A 16,034-nucleotide genomic window follows, 5' to 3' on the forward strand; every position below is an offset into this window, starting at 1 on the left:
CTCTGCTCCTTCTCTGTAGTCGGCTTCCCCATGCTGATACCTGTGAGCTCTGTGACACTCAGACACCCCTGATCCTTCTGTGAACCCACAGGACCTGAGACCACACTGTCCCTGCGAGGGCTCCACCTTGCTTAGCCTCTGGAGCAATGTCTCTCAGTGGAGCAGACTTCTAAAAGTTCGGATTTTGTGCTCTGTTGCTCCACCACTTGCCAGGAGACGGTCCCTCCCCCAACAGTCTATCTTCCCATCGCTTTGGATTCACTTCTCCGCATGTCCTACCTTTCATAAAGTGGTCAATTTTCTTTTCTAAAATTGCTGCTCTTCTTCTCTTTGATCTCCTGTTGGGTTTGTAGGTGTTTGGAATGGTTTGATAACTATCTAGCTGATCTCCTGCTACCTGATGTCGTCTCAGTCTGCTACTTCTCTGCCATCATGACTCTCCCTCCTGGAATATGACATTGGGACCAGGTCCTCACATGCCAAGTCTCCTTTGAGTCTGGGTGGGACTCTCATTTTATTTATACGTAGTTTCTCTTAGCCATAACTGAGCTATCTGTGGTGTGGTCCACCCTCTGAACAGTGTATACAGCAAATGGTTGCTCTGAGAGAGGAGAAGCCATGTTTTATCACCCAACCTTCCAAGTCTGATCTTCCCAGGCTTTTTGTCTCCCCCTTCTCCAATTCACCCTATACATACACTGTCAGATTAATATTCTGTCATTACTGCTTGCATTTTTTAACTCCTGTGCACAGAAATCTTCCAGTGACTCCTTTTTTCCACCTCTGTACAGTGAAAGCCACCCAAATGGCCTGTGGTTAGTGAAATCATCCTCCTCTGCTTCACTCATTCCTTTTAGGCATGAGTGGTACTAATGAACATCCCTGAGATGCTGCACACCCCTCATGAAACTGACAGTCTTATGAGTGATACAGACCCCAAAAAACCAATTTCATAAAGTATTATACAACTATAATTGTGATAAAAGTTATAAAAGTAAATTATGAGGGCATTATGAAAGTAGACAGCTAGAGTGTATTAGTGAAATTAGGAAAGGTTGCCCTAGGGTAGTGATGCTAATGGGAGCTGGCCAGGTTTGGGGCTGAGAGAGGTTGGGATTTGTACAGGGAAAAGAAAAGAGAATATTCCAGGCAGAGGAGTGGAGGACCCCCCAGCCATTTGTGACCACAAGGCAATGAGTGGGCCAGTGATGAACGTCGGAGCCAGATTGCTCAGATCCTACAGAGACATTTTAAGGATTTGGACTTTATAAATTAAAGGTGGTGGGAAGTCCATCCTGCACTTACTTGCTGCTCATCAGAAGGTATCTTAGTTTACTATGGAGGCCGTTAGCTACAAAAGGCATGGCTCCTGAATGAGCTCCTATAATCACAAGCTGCCTTAATAAGGCATGACATCTAAACCAAGAAAGACAGCCACAGTATAGCCTCTGCCAGTGAGAACACCCCAGGGACTCCAGAAATTAAGTAGTGTAGTATGTCTACTTGTTTCAAAACAAAGATGTTCGTATTTGTGGTTCTACCCTCCCGTGGTTTACTGACAATCCCAATTGCTGAGTAAACCAAGGAAACCCTGGAGACCTTTTTTCAGGTTGAGTGGTCACCCTCCTTCAGATCTCTGCCTCCTGCTTCTTCTGCACCTTGACCCCTTTATTCTGTCCTTCTATCTGCTGTCCCTTGCCTCTGTTCTTGGAGTCTACTATGTCTGTAAGAGGATATTTGACAAGAAAGGCTGATCTCATAGTAATGTCTCTTTCCCACATTTCTTCCATCCAGAGTCTCATGCGGAGTTCACAGTCCTGGGCCGGTCCTGGTTCTGAGAGCCCAGGTCCATGAGCATCACATTAATGGAGGAATAGCATGGAATGCTATGCTAGAAAAAGTTGCCAAGAGAATGTTGCAAATAACTCTTGACAACTTTTGCAGAGAAAAACTGTAATTAGCTTGAACTTTTTAAACTAAAAAAGGCTCTGATTGTGATTTGGATATAAGCAGACTCTGTGTTAAAAATGAGCACGGGGTGCCTGGGTGGCTCAGTCAGTTAAGCAGCTGCCTTCGGCTTGGGTCATGATCCCAGGGTTCTGAGATCAAGCCCCACATTAGGCTCGCCGCTCAGCGGGAAGCCAGCTTCTCCCTCTCCCTTTCCCCTTGCTTATGTTCCCTCTCTCACTGTGCCTCTCTCCGTCAAATAAATAAATAATCTTTTAAAAAATAAGCACAATGGTCATATTTAAAAACTAAAAAATGACCTCTTTTTTTTTTTCTTTTTGCTTGGAGGTGAGATGCTTAGTCTCTTTTTATTCTTCACCATCACAACTAGTCAGCCCCCTACACACCTCCAGAAATTATTGGTGTAATCCTAAAGTTGGGATGAACAAAGGCACACCAGACTTCAAAAAACTGTCATTTCAAGAACTCACTAGCTTGGCTGCTCTGCAGACTATTAGTGGAGTTTAGAGAACAAGAACTCAAATTTAAAACATTTTCAGGCATATGGTTCCATAGGGCGCCATTTTGCCTTCTTGAGAAGACTTCGGCAGGCTCTTGAGATCATGACAATCATTTGTGAGTGCCAAGGTTCTCGTTCTTTACTCCCCCGGCCCCCATCCCTAACACCCCATGTTAATTTTTTGATAAAAGTTTCCTAAAACATTTGACGCTAGGAGCACTGCCTCAAAGAAATAGATCAGCACATCAGAAAAGAGGAGGAGTGTCATGGACTTGTGAAGGCAGTGTTATCCAATATTGTGGACTGAAAAGCATCTCTAACCAGGACCTAAGAATTTCAATTTTTGATTTTGCTACTTGATTGTGCAGCCTTAACCTATCGCTTGATTTCTGAGTGTCATTGTTCTCACCAAGTGACCCCACAGAGTTGGGAAACTGTATTTTACTGACATATTACAAATGGGGAAATAACGATGAGGCGCTTCTAGGTCTGACTCCTTTATTTACAAAGTTTTTTGTTTTTTGATTGTTTGGGGATTTTTGGGGGGTTTTTGGGTTGTTTTTTTGTTTTTGTTTTTGTTTTGTTTTGTTTTTGCCCCTGAAATGTTATGCAGGCTTTGTCTTTTATTTGAAATGCCTTGACTTGATGTAACTGTGTAAGAGACGGGACTGATTTGTATTTCAAGCCCAAGAAGATAACAGCTCCCAGCTGGAAGGGAGCCTCTGAGATGGATTTCTACACTATGTGAGCTCAAAGGATGCTGTTAGTCACATAGAGCAACTACCGATGTCCCAGAATCCCCTTCGACAGTTTTTTGGAGCTTTTAAAGAACAGTTTTTCGGTAGTGATTTCCCGCAGTACCTAATCATTTCAGGTAGTAGTTTAGACTCATTACGTCTTTGAAGTCACCAACGTGCTATTAAATGGCTCACTGCTCTGGGGCATTAAATGACAGTGAAATGGTGGGCGCTAGTCTGTGTGGCCAGACCGGCAGGAAACGGCTTGAGTACCCCTCCGCAAATCCTTAATTTAAAAAGGAACGGCTTGTTCAGGCGTGGATGCTGAGCCTGCCGCTTATGACTCTTTGGTATGTTCTCACGGGGTCCAGAGACACTTGTTTTCATAAATGCAGACACTGGGGCATGAATCTGGAACACTTGCTTTCAGTATTCACAGATTTACAGAACAGACATATAGTTATGCATCACAAGATTGGATTTTTACAATCTCAGAAGCATACCCACGGTGGCATTGATGTTATTTGGCTACAGATGTTTTGTTTGAGGGCTACAGTTCTTACTTTGCCTCTCTGTGACTGTTTCTAGGGGCCTGTCTGTGGTACTGGGGAGTAGGGGTGCCATGGAATCAGGGAAACGGGGTGTTTGTGCATGTTTGTGTTTTATTTGTTCCATCACCAGTTAAGGTGGGGGATTATGATTCAGTTAGCTTTGTTTTCTGGTCCTCTAGGCAGGTCCATTTTCTACATAATTGTATTGTATATCACTTTGTGCTTTATATTATGGTAAAAATAACATAACATAATAAAAAGATGTGATCTTTTAATTGGGTAAATGCAATTCGTTGTAGTATAGGCTTTGGGGGATCATAAAGTTCCCAGTAGCAGGCACCTCATTTCTAGACCCTTTGGTTAGCTAACACCTCCTATGTTGCAGAATATTCTATCTATTAGAAGCAGGGTAATCTCCCATCCAGATGATTCTTGATATGTGGTAGATTGGGGTTCTAATGATTCTTCTATTGTGATAGTCAGATATGTGATCTCATATCTTAATAATCTGAGAATATTCTTTACTAGACTTACCTCTATTAAATTTGACCATATGAATTAAGCAACCAGAGCTAATTAAATGTGTTGATATACATGGCATCAGAGTGTAGCCTAATTAATTCTAATTATTAAGCTGCTGAGATTGAAAGAGCGCGTGTCAATGGCAACTGTGTCCAGAGATTCCACCACTAACCATCCGGAGTAGAATATTCTTAGAGCATGGTTGATATAGTGACTCCTATAGATCTAGATTTGTTCAAGACTTACTGAGGGACAAAGCGCTCAAATTTGAGTTTAGATTTTGTGATGTGTTTAGCATAGCTAAATAAATGTTGGTCAGAAATATATGGCAGAAGGATAGGAAGCTAAAAACTCAGAAGGTGGGGCATGTGGGTGGCTCAGTGGGTTAAGCCTATGCCTTCAGCTCAGGTGATGATCTCAGGGTCCTAGGATTGAGCCCTGCATTGGGCTCTCTGCTCAGCAGGGAGCCTGCTTCTCCCTCCCCCTCTGGCTGCCTCTCCGCCTACTTGTGATCTCTCGGTCAAATAAATAAATAAAATCTTTTTAGAAAAAAATTGGAATGACAGAGAGACTGACCTGGGTATAAATTTTAGCTTTTAAAAATCTCTTAGCCTCACTTTTCTCATCTGTAAAATAGGAACAATAACACCTCCTGTTCTAAAGATTAAATAGGACTGTAAACATTATAGTAGGTCTCAGTAAATGAATGAATGGTCTTTGCAAGCCAGCAGAGTCTAAGGAGACACAGGATGGTTGTGTAGCAAATAGACTCTCTGGAGAGACTTGTGAATCCAGTCCTGGTTCTGTGGCTACCAGCAATGTGATCTCATGGAAGTTTCCTAATCTTTCAAGCTGGATTAGGGTCCTCTTGCTGCTGTAATGAATTATCACGAATTTGTGGCTTAAAAACAATACAAATATATTACCTTACAGTTCTGGAGGTCCAGAAGTCCAAAAAGAGTCTGGCTGTGCTAAAATCAGGGTGTTGGCAGGGTTGTTTTCCTTCTGGAAGTCCTAGAGGAGAATTCATTTCCTCGCCTTTCCCAGCTTCCAGGAGGCCACCTGTGTCCCTCGGTTTGTGGGCCTTACCCCCATCTTCAGTGTGTCTCTTTCCTTTATAAGGACTCATAATTACGTTGGACCCACCCACATAATCCAGGATAATCTCCTTATCACAAAATCCTTAATTTAATCACATCTGCAAAGTACCTTTTGCTATATAAGGTGACATATTCACAAATGCTGGAGACTAGGACCTGAACCTTCTTGGGAGGTCATTATTCTGTCTACCTTTTCAGACTTGGTTTTCTTCTGTATAAAACAGGGTAGTGTCATATGACCTATCTTAGAATAAGGGTAAGAAATTCAGAGCCTACCCACACAAGGTAAACACTGAATGCATATTAACTAATAATTGTTATTATTCTCTGCAAATGAATCTCAAAGTCCCTTCCTGTTACATAACCCAGGCATTCATGCTTCTGCCTCCACAAAATGATCCAGAGGGCCTGCGAGATTCAAGGCTGAGAAAGAAGGCGCCTTCCCACCCGCTATTCTTCCCCACTAAAATTCTTGGCAGCCACCAACGTAGAGCCATGGTTCTCTCAAGAAACAGAGATTTCTTCCAGTCATTCCTTCGTTTCAGACAAATTCTCTTCAAAGGAAGGACATAACGAAGAGGCTTCTAATTCATAGAAACAGATCCAGAGGCAAGAAATAAGGGCTGCCTCTGTTTCTTCTCTTTCCATTCTCTACTCCTGTCAGGCCAGTCAGCCCTGGTCTCAGGGAAAGGACCACAGTGTGCAGAATGCCATTGTTTTCTGCTGGGGATCTTGCAGCCATAACTTCTGGCAGCTCATACACTCTGCCTGCTTCTTTTTCCATGTGGCCTATTTAATTTTGGCATGTGCATATATTAACCCCATAGACTTGGCTGTGACTCTACTGGATAGGAATCATCAGAGTCCCTACAATGTCAGTGCCATTTTCTGGATTGTTTTATATCGTATCAGCCTGAGATATTTTCTTCTGAGAGAATTTGAGTAGAGAAAGGAAAAAAATACCATGATATTAAGTAATTTAATATTTAACTATGGGTTAGCCTCCATTCCACTTTTTACAGACAGAGTACGCTAGAGGGAAAACTTGTTAAATGTAGGTTCCCTTATTCTTCACTGGAAGTGAGAACAAAATAACTTCTTTTTCCATCTAGGATTCTTGAGATTTGCCCTTTGAAAATATTTGTTCTGGCACAGATATATTTTGAGAGACATACAGAAGAATTAGTAAGGAGGAAGGGGGCTCAAAAACAGTTTAATAGACACTCTCTTTCATCTTTTCATATCCTTCATGGACTGTGTTTGGAACCCTGTGTTCTCTTCATGCTTTGTATTGGTTCTGAATCTGTAAAAAGGTAGTGGTGGTCCTATTGACGTCTTCCTGCCTATCTTAGCCCCCTCTCCCCATTTACCCTCTTGTCATCTTTATCTCAAAGGACAGTTGGGGTGCCTGGGTGGCTCAGTCTGTTAAGTGTCTGGCTCTTGTTTTTGGCAAAGGTCATGGTCTCAGGGTCATGAGATTGAGCCCCACATTAAGCCCCACTTCAGGGTCCACACTGGGCATGGAACCTGCTTAAAAGTCTCTCTCTCTCTCCCTCACCCTTTACCCCTCCCCATGTTCTCTTGCCTCTCTCTAAAAAAAAAAAGAAGAAGAAGAAGAAGAAGAATTTATACCAAATTAATTATACCAAGGTGAGCCTTCTGATTCTCCCAGGGAAATTTGCATTTCTTTTTAAAGATTTTATTTATTTATTTGACAGAGAGAGATCACAGTAGACATAGAGGCAGGCAGAGACAGAAAGAGGGAAGCAGGCTCCCTGCTGAGCAGAGAGCCCGATGCAGGACTCGATCCCAGGACCCTGAGATTATGACCCGAGCCGAAGGCAGTGGCTTAATCCACTGAGCCACCCATGTGCTCAGAAATTTGCATTTTAAAGGCATAAACTTAATTTTCCTGGCTTTATTGAGGCATGATTGACAAATAAAACTATAATATATGTACAATGTACAACATGATTTGATATATCTGTACATTTTGAAATAATTCCCGCAAGCAAGTTACTTAACACACTCCTCACCTCAAGTAGTTACCTTCTTTTGTTTTTATGAGAAAGCTAAAGATGTACTCCCTCAGCAAAGTTCAAGTCTAAAATTCATTATTATTATCTACAATCATCATGCTGTACATTAGATCCACAGAACTTACCATATAACCTTCTGTTTTCTCTTCCTGCTATCCTTGCTTGATCTTTCTTTCTCAAGCTTAAGAACTGTCTATTCTGTTGATTTGAGTCAGAGTCCCTCATACACGTAGAAAGGAAGAAAATGAAGAAAGGAGAAGAGTTAAGGAAAGGAAAAGAAAGAGCAAGAAGAAGAGTCTGGAGACAGGAAAGAGAGAATAAAATGAAAAGAGGAGAGATTGGAGAACTTGAAGTAGGGGGTGCAGAGGACCTGTGAGCTTAATGACCTGTAGGTTTCTTTCCTTAATGAAATCATGCCAGCGCTCAACCCCTTACCACCATCCCACCCAGCTCCCCTTGGCATCCACTCACGCACATCTTCAGGGATGTTTCAGCCTCATTCATTGTGTGTATGTGTGGGACTGTCCCACCACCACCATCCTCAGAGGAAAACGAGACGGTCCCTTGAGTCTTAACTTCACACAATGCCATTTTGGTCTTAAGAAGCCTGGTGGGCTCTGTAGTCAGATATGTCTTGTTTGAAACTCTAAACTGGTTACTTAGGTGATTACTTAATTTCTCAGAAGTTCAGTGTCCACATTGGTAAAGTGGGAACACCAATATCAACATACAGTGTTCTTCTAAGAACACAATGAGAAAATTCCTGCATAATGCTTGGTCCAGGGCAAGCTTTTTTTGTAACATGGTAATTGTTTTAAATAGTGTTGTGGTGGTTATTCTTTTAATCTTATTATTACTATTTCTACCCAGAAAGAGTCTGATTTTTTTGTCCTACTGCAGAAAACAATTTTCTTACCTGACTCTACCTTTTCAATGTCCCCACACGTAACATACCTTAACCCTAAAAAAAAAAAAAAAAAAGAACATTTTAAAGCATACAAGCCTCCCTGGTCTGTATCTTGATTGCTCAGTGTCATGTCCTACACTTAATCTCACTTTGTTTTTCCCAGTTCTTCTTCTAGAAGTCACACTTCCACAAGTCTAGATAACAACTGGCCCATGCATCAGTAACTGCCCCCATTTTTTCCCCTTAATGTACTGGAATCAGACAAGGGGGGTACCTATCTCTTTCTACTACTAGTCTTATGATCTTTCAAAACATAGATGCATTAGAATCCTTTCAAGCAGCAGGAGTCACACCATAATGTCCTAAAGCATTTGAGATTGATCAGATGTGAGTTTCTAACTGACACATGAATGTTAAGTGTGCAGACAGAGGCACACTGGTTTCTACCATGAGAGGAGCCCATCACAGCCTTCTCCTCAACATCCTTCCTGTTTGCCTGGCCTCCACAAGCCTTCTTGTACTTTCTCTCTCTCAGTTTCTTTGCAGATACCCCCATTGTGATTGGCTGCTCCCTTTCACCAAGAGGTGGTTCTCCCTATAAAACAAATCTACCTTTGATCCCCACCAATTCCCAGTGTTCTTCTAAACTAGCCCACATAAGCAATTATACTTCCTTTATTTGTATATCCATGTATGTAAATAAATATTTACATATGTGGGGTGAGGGTCCTTACCTTTTATCAAACCATTAGAAGGATCTATAGTTTAAATGATGGCCTAGACAACATTGCACTGCTTAATGAGCTAATATATCCTGTCATTTTGAAGCCTTATTATTGAGAAGATAAATTTAACTCAGTCACTTGAACAGAATTTGGAATTACAATCTTAACATTTTTCAAAATGTTTTACTCTTATAAATGTATATATATATATATATATATATACACACACAGTATAATCTCACTATTCTAAGTGGGGTTCAAAAATGTAGTTACAAAGTGAGGGTTGTCCCATTGCAAGATTAATGAAAAATAATCAGTCTTCTACTTATGGAGGGAGAGAACTTTTCACTTAATATGTTTTCAAGTATTAGACGTGTAAGAAAAAGAAACAGACCTCTGTTTATGAGCCGTGATATCTTACACTGAACTGAGAAAGTCCCAAATGATCAGAAAGCAGTCATTTCCTAGCACCTATCCCCCAGAAGCTAAGAATTAAGCAATCCCTGTAGGAGAGGAAAGAAACGTCTCTCTCTCTGGTGTTGGGGACAGCCATAGTTTCACCATGACCAAGTGGCCTATACTCTTAACATTATTCCTCTTGGGATATATAGATATACAAACACACACACACGTGTGCACGCACACACAATACCATTGTCCCAAAGGCACATGATATTGAATAAAAGGTGATGTTCTGAAAAATCTTGAAAAATCTTTTCATCATCTTCCTTCCAAAAGTTTCCTTTTTACCCACACCAAGTTGCTCCCATCCATGCTCCTGCAATCTTTAAGCCATTACGGCTAATAAGGGGGTGATGGCAGGTGCTAATGAGCCGAAGTCCCAGCCTCTTACCAAGCCAAAAAAAAAGCAAACAAAACCAAACAAAAGCAAATGTCCTTAAACACCAGGTACAGTCTTACCCCAGAACAGCAGGTTCCTTCCTGACTTGACGGTACTGCTCAGAGTCATTCTTCCTGGAATAATAATGGTTTTCTCAACTTTCTTTCTTTTTTTTTTTTTAAGATTTTATTTCTTTATTTGACACAGAGAGAGAGAGATCACAAGTAGAGACAGGCGGCGGAAGCGGGTAGGGAAGCAGGCTCCCCACTGAGCAGAGAGCCCGATGCAGGGCCCCATCCCCGGACCCTGAGATCATGACCTGAGCGAAAGGCAGAGGCTTAACCCACTAAGCCACCCAGGTGCCCCAGTTTTCTCAACTTTTTAATGGCATTTTTTATTTCTTAAATTTTGCCTCCTTAGGTGCCCATATCATTGTATGTAAATGTTTCTGTATATTTACATCCCCCAAAGAATTAATTGTTTTCTTCCTGGGCTCAAGGTACATTTTTAAAGTGGGTCTTACAAATAAGAGAATGCAACATAAGAATTCTACCCTAAAGTTTCGCCAGTAGGTTCCGAGTTCAAAGTCAACTGCTGTTCTATTTCTAACTCTGGAGTGCGTCAGGAGTACCTGTGGTGCTCTGAAAAACACAAGTGCTGGGGCACCTGGGTGGCTCAGCTGGTTAAGTGTCTGCCTTCAGCTCAGGTCTCTTGATCCCAGTCCTGGGATCAAGCCCCATGTTGGGTTCCCTGCCCCGCAGGGAAATTGCTTCTCCCTCTCTGCCACTCCCCCTGCTTGTGTTCTCTTATTCTCTCTCTCTTTCAAATAAATAAAATCTTTAAAACAAAACACAAGTGCTCCATTCCAACCCCAGGTTCAGTAGATCCAGATACCTGCATTTTCACAAAGCCTCCAGGCTAGCGTGATGGGCAGTCACAGCCGAGTACCACTACTATGGTGGGTTCTTTGCAGGGGAGATCAAATCCCAAATAACGCATCCAGCCGGTCATTATACTAAAATAGTGACCTCATACCTCTCCCCACCCCCACCATCATAGGACCCAAGTTCCAAGAGCAGAAGATGACATTCAAAGTAAAAGAAATCCGAAACCCATTATAGCCATTTATTTTAGTCATGGCATTTTCCTACTTACAGGGGCTCATCTTAATAAAGGACTGGGAAGTAAAAAGCAAGTGCAATTATACTTTGCCTTGGGAAAGAGCTCTGAATAATTTTTTATTATATTGCCAAAGATGAGGATGAGAATGTAAATCTGAGAAAGTCCTATCGGAGGCTTCTTTCATTAGCAGAAATGGAAACAGGCATTTATATGCCACCAATAAATCAATTAAAGGAGGAAAGGAGCTTGAAATGGCCTTGACTGCAGTTATTAACTTGGGGGATCACAGGCCTGGTGATTGCTGAACCCAGCACCCTCGTGTCATCCCCCTGGAGCAGAGCTGAGGGAAATAAAGCCTGGAAACAGGCTCGTCATACTAAGCGCCAAGTCTGCAGGTTTTAAGTGTTTGCCTAAGTGGAGCAGAGGCAAAGCAGAGCCAGACTTTCTAAAAACATTGTCGGCTTGTGTGGATTTAAAACGTTGAGAGTGTGAACCAGTGTGTGCATTGGTGTGTTTCTATGTGGCTGGGTTTACAACAATCTGGACGTGGGCAATCATTTTCATCTCTGTGATTAGTTCCAGTATAACACTGGTTTAGAGGAGAAGGATTCCGTTAGGGAGTAGCACACGAAGAAATCTCTCCTGCATTTTGAGAGACATGTGGACCCATCTCCATTTCCTTTTGGCCTGTCAATCATCCAGTTCTATCAACTTCTTTTCACTTACTAGTTTCAGGAAATCTTAATTTGTATTGAGCAGTAGCCGCTGGAGTAAGGCTACTGGCGATTAGAATTCATAGCAGCCTAGGAATTTAAAAAAATAAAATAAAAAGCCAAAAAAAAAAAAAAAAGGATTAAGTGTCTTCCTCTGCTAGAAAATGAATTTCGCGGGAACATTTTTTACCTGCGTGGGTGTCAAGTTTTTCAGGTATCCCTGGGGAATAATAATAATATCTCCCCCAAATTCTTCACAAGGTTATAGGGGAGAAGCATTTTATAATCTTCAGAAAGTTATACAAATGTGAGAGACACCATCCATTTAAGATCTTACGTTTAAAACTTCTTATGTCATGTGGCGTAGAAATGTGTGTTTAGTATGGGTGATGCTGGATTAAAGAACTGTCATGAAGGAAGTAACTCAAGAATGTGATATTTCAATGTGAACTTATTCTCACTATGCCAAAATACAATTCACATTTCTTCTAACACTCTGTGCCCTGTATTTTGATTTATTCTCTATTTCTTGCTAGTTCCCTCCCTGTTCTACTCTGTTATTTCATCCGTCCCCCATAAATAGTGGCAGAGAACACGAGCCCTCCCCGTCCCGTTTTGTGGCCCCCTTTTGATGATGGTGTTGGAAGAAAGTGACTGGATGAACTCACTTTCTGTGAAGCCATTACTGCAACAGATGGCTTTCTCCAGTGTGTGAAGTGATATGGGAGAGCAAAGGCGGATTTGCCTCCGCCACCATTCTTTCACGGGGACCGCAAATCCCCAAGTCCCACTGCAAATGCCCTGAATGTCAAATCAATCTTTACCATAACACATATATTCTTGTTCCTGAATTACAGAGGTTTCCAGACAACTGGACTCTTCCCTTCATCATGGGCTCGCATCCCCACCCTCCTTCCTACCTGATCTGTCCAGCGCTCAGTATGCTGAAGTTGTCTTGCCAAAACCTAAATCTGTACACGTCAGGTTCCTACTTAACCATGGGTGGCCTCCGGTCTGGAAAACCTTACACAGTCTAGACCTTCTAGATCTGATGCCTGTTCTGGCATCACTATTCACACTTGGACTTAGCAATACTGAACTATTCCCTATTCCCATATATTCTTGTTAAAGCTCCATGTTTTTTCCATGATTCCCTCTAACTGCACTCATTTCTATCTAGAAAATCCTTGTTTATCCTTTAAAACTCTGTTCCAGAGTCACACTTTGATGCCTCCTTCAGATTTCCCAGAAGTAGACTACTATATTTAGTAATACATATTTTTATTATTGTACATATTATACCAAATACATTTATCATCTGGAATAATTTGTTTCTCCTCCTAACTGTGAACTTCTTAAAAGCAAGGATCATGTCATATTCATCCTTGAATCTTGAGAAACTAGCAGAGTATCTGACAAGTTATAGCTACCTTATAAATATTTCTTAAATAAATGAAATGGATAGATTCTCATAAGTGAAAACAAAGCACACCCTGTATAATTCATGGGACTGAACCCTAGTAAAGGAAATGACTTAATGGGGCTCATCACTTATTCATCACCTGTTAGTTCCTTTTGCTATTTTGACATTTATGCAATCTGGTAAATTCTAAGGTTGCCAGCATCTTGTCTACATGAAGGAGTAACAGAAACACTAAATTAGGCCTGTTGGTGAGCCACACACCTTGTGACATTACTACTGTCACAGATGGGTTCTTTCCCCCTGCATCTCCTCCAGATGACTTTGGGCAGCTGTTGTAATACTGAAATTCATGAAGAGCAGAGCTTCGTGACAATTTCAGAAGCAAGATTGCTCTCTGCAAAAAACCTCCCACCTTCCTCTACTGAAAGTTTTGCTCTTCAATCTTGCTAAGAAGACAGTCAAGCATTATGTGTCTCAAGTCCCACTGATCAGAGTTAAATTGGAAACTAAGGAGCCCACCGTGGTGTTCCTTGGCTGTTCAATTCATGGACTGATTCTGTCCATCGGTCCCTCTGTTGAATCCATGTAAGCAGTAAACTAGCATGCCTTCCCTTTTTCCTATTATGACTGTGACCAATGGGTAATAAATATGTTTTCTCAATTTTATCTAATAGTGCAGCTTCCCAGGAAACCTTAGGGGTAAAATGAGAAATGTGTTGTTTTCCTTTTATATTTATAATTATGTTCCACGTGTTCTATTATTTCACACTACTGGGTTTTTCCTTCTTGTCCTTATAAGGTACACATTTTACTCAGAAGTGAGAATTAATTCTTGTTATATAACTCATTATGGTTCTTTTATGAGCTAATTCATCACAAAATGATGATGAATAGACCAAATGGTGACATCAGGGTAGTTTGCATCTATTTTAACTTCTGTCTTGTAAGACAAGATTTTGCTTTAAAATGTATGGTCCTAGATGATAATAGATATAAATTAGACTCCCTCGTTTCAAGTAACTAATTTCTGAAACTGGTGTAATCTCAAATGAGCTCTTCTGTGAGTCAGTTTTGGGAAATATCATTAAAAGTCCTTTTTCTGGGGAACAAACTTAGCTCTTACTGGGCTTTCCTCTTCATTGTCCCTCTTCTTTCCTCTATTTTTTTCATTCCTTTTTTTTTTTTCAATACATACTAACTAGTCATATCATTTACTGATTGGATTTTACTGGCACTGTGAAGAATTTAAAACGTTTGAAGTCATCATCCTCACAAATCTTCCAGAAAGACACACAAAAAGTTAACTAGAAAAGAGATGTCACAAACGGTACCATTTGAGGGGTGCAGAGAGTAAGCCTGCGTTTGGGGGCCAGTCTTTCCTTCCCTGACATTTTCAGTCAGAGCTTTCGAGCCGGCCATCCATCGTGATTTATTTTTAACAGTTCTTTTCATCTCATTCCAACATACAGACAGATGCAAGAACATATCACTGGTGTCTATCCCCTATCTCTATGGCTTCAACACAACTTCTAAGCTCTTGAAATAAGAATTGGAAGCTGTATCCCGACTATTTTGTGAATGTCAGATTATGATCAACTCACTTCCTCTGGAGTAAAGGAGATGGGGTTCTGTGAATCAGGAAGGGTGTGTTTTTCTCCAGATCTCTATATACCAACCATACCTGCGTACTTAAAATCATAAAAAGAAAGTACTTAACTGTGTTCAGCACTGAATTGTTATCAAGCCGAAGACAGTTCATTAATAACCCTACTCTTTCCAGTTATTGTTTAGGCCAGACCCTTATGTACATCACCAGCCATCATAAACCAATCGTAAACCATCATAAACCATCATAAACCACTCTTCCCTAAACTCTGTAAACCAAGGCTATTCCATGCCCTTCTTTCCCTTCCTGGCAGTAGGCATATAATTCTTCACTCATAGAAACCACCGGTGGGGCTCTTTGACTGGAATAATTGGCATCACATTGGGTTTCACAACCAATATTTTCTTTTACCCTTCTCTGAATTATTTTGTACACAACTCCATTATCTTTTGAGCTGTCTTCTACAACCTAGTTCTGTTAAATTTACTCCTAGGTAGTCCGTGTCGCTCACACTCACTTATCTTTCAACTTCTATCTTTGTGATTTCTTTGCTTCTATGATTTTGTATCTCCATGACAAGAATGTCAACACCTTAGGGGTAAGAACTGTGACTTGATCTTTGTTGTATACCTAGAACTTGATTTGGTTCCTGGAGTATAGAAGGCACTCAGTAAAGATTTGCTAAGTGAATTGTCAGCATTGAGAGAAAGGGATAGTGAGCTCTGGAGACCCAGAGGAAAGAGAGTGAACCCAGCCGATCATAGAGTTAGGGAGGATTTCAGAGGAAGATCCACCTAAGCTAACAGCTGAAGGGTTATTGCAAGTTAGCCAGACATAGGGAGAGGGGAATCTGGACCCAAAAATAGCATAGAGAGAGAACCATATTTGAGAAAGAGCAGAGTTCATTGGAAGACCCGCAAAAAAGATCAGCCTTCTGTTTACCATGCCTGAGAATCAGAACACAGTAGTATATATGTTTATGTATATGCATGAATGAGAGAGGAAACTTGGGTTTTTCCAAAGTTTAATTAGCTTTATTAAAAAAATCAACTCCATCAACCTATAGAGCCCTTAGTATTTAGCCCAAAGTCCTCTATTGGGCTAAACAGCATTTCCATTAACTTTCTCATTATCTTCTTTCTCCTCATGTCAAATTTTTTTTTGAGAATTTTTTTTATTCTGTTTTATTTGTTGGCATTTTCATAGTACTTCTTAAGTGATTACTACAGACAGTAATATGGTTAAGTAGAGAGATGTGAACCTAACCACCTTGCCTGAAAT

At 40.9% G+C, this 16,034-nt stretch overlaps 1 protein-coding gene across 17 annotated transcripts in view; it reads left to right on the forward strand.

Annotated features, from left to right (window-relative positions):
* DTNA (dystrobrevin alpha) overlaps positions 1-16,034 on the forward strand; it is a 357,028-nt gene that overhangs the window by 215,647 nt on the left and 125,347 nt on the right. The gene's annotated exons all lie outside the window — the stretch shown is intronic.

Source organism: Mustela nigripes, chromosome 8 (genome assembly GCF_022355385.1).
Source record: "Mustela nigripes isolate SB6536 chromosome 8, MUSNIG.SB6536, whole genome shotgun sequence".
Classification (NCBI taxonomy): Eukaryota; Metazoa; Chordata; class Mammalia; order Carnivora; family Mustelidae; genus Mustela; species Mustela nigripes.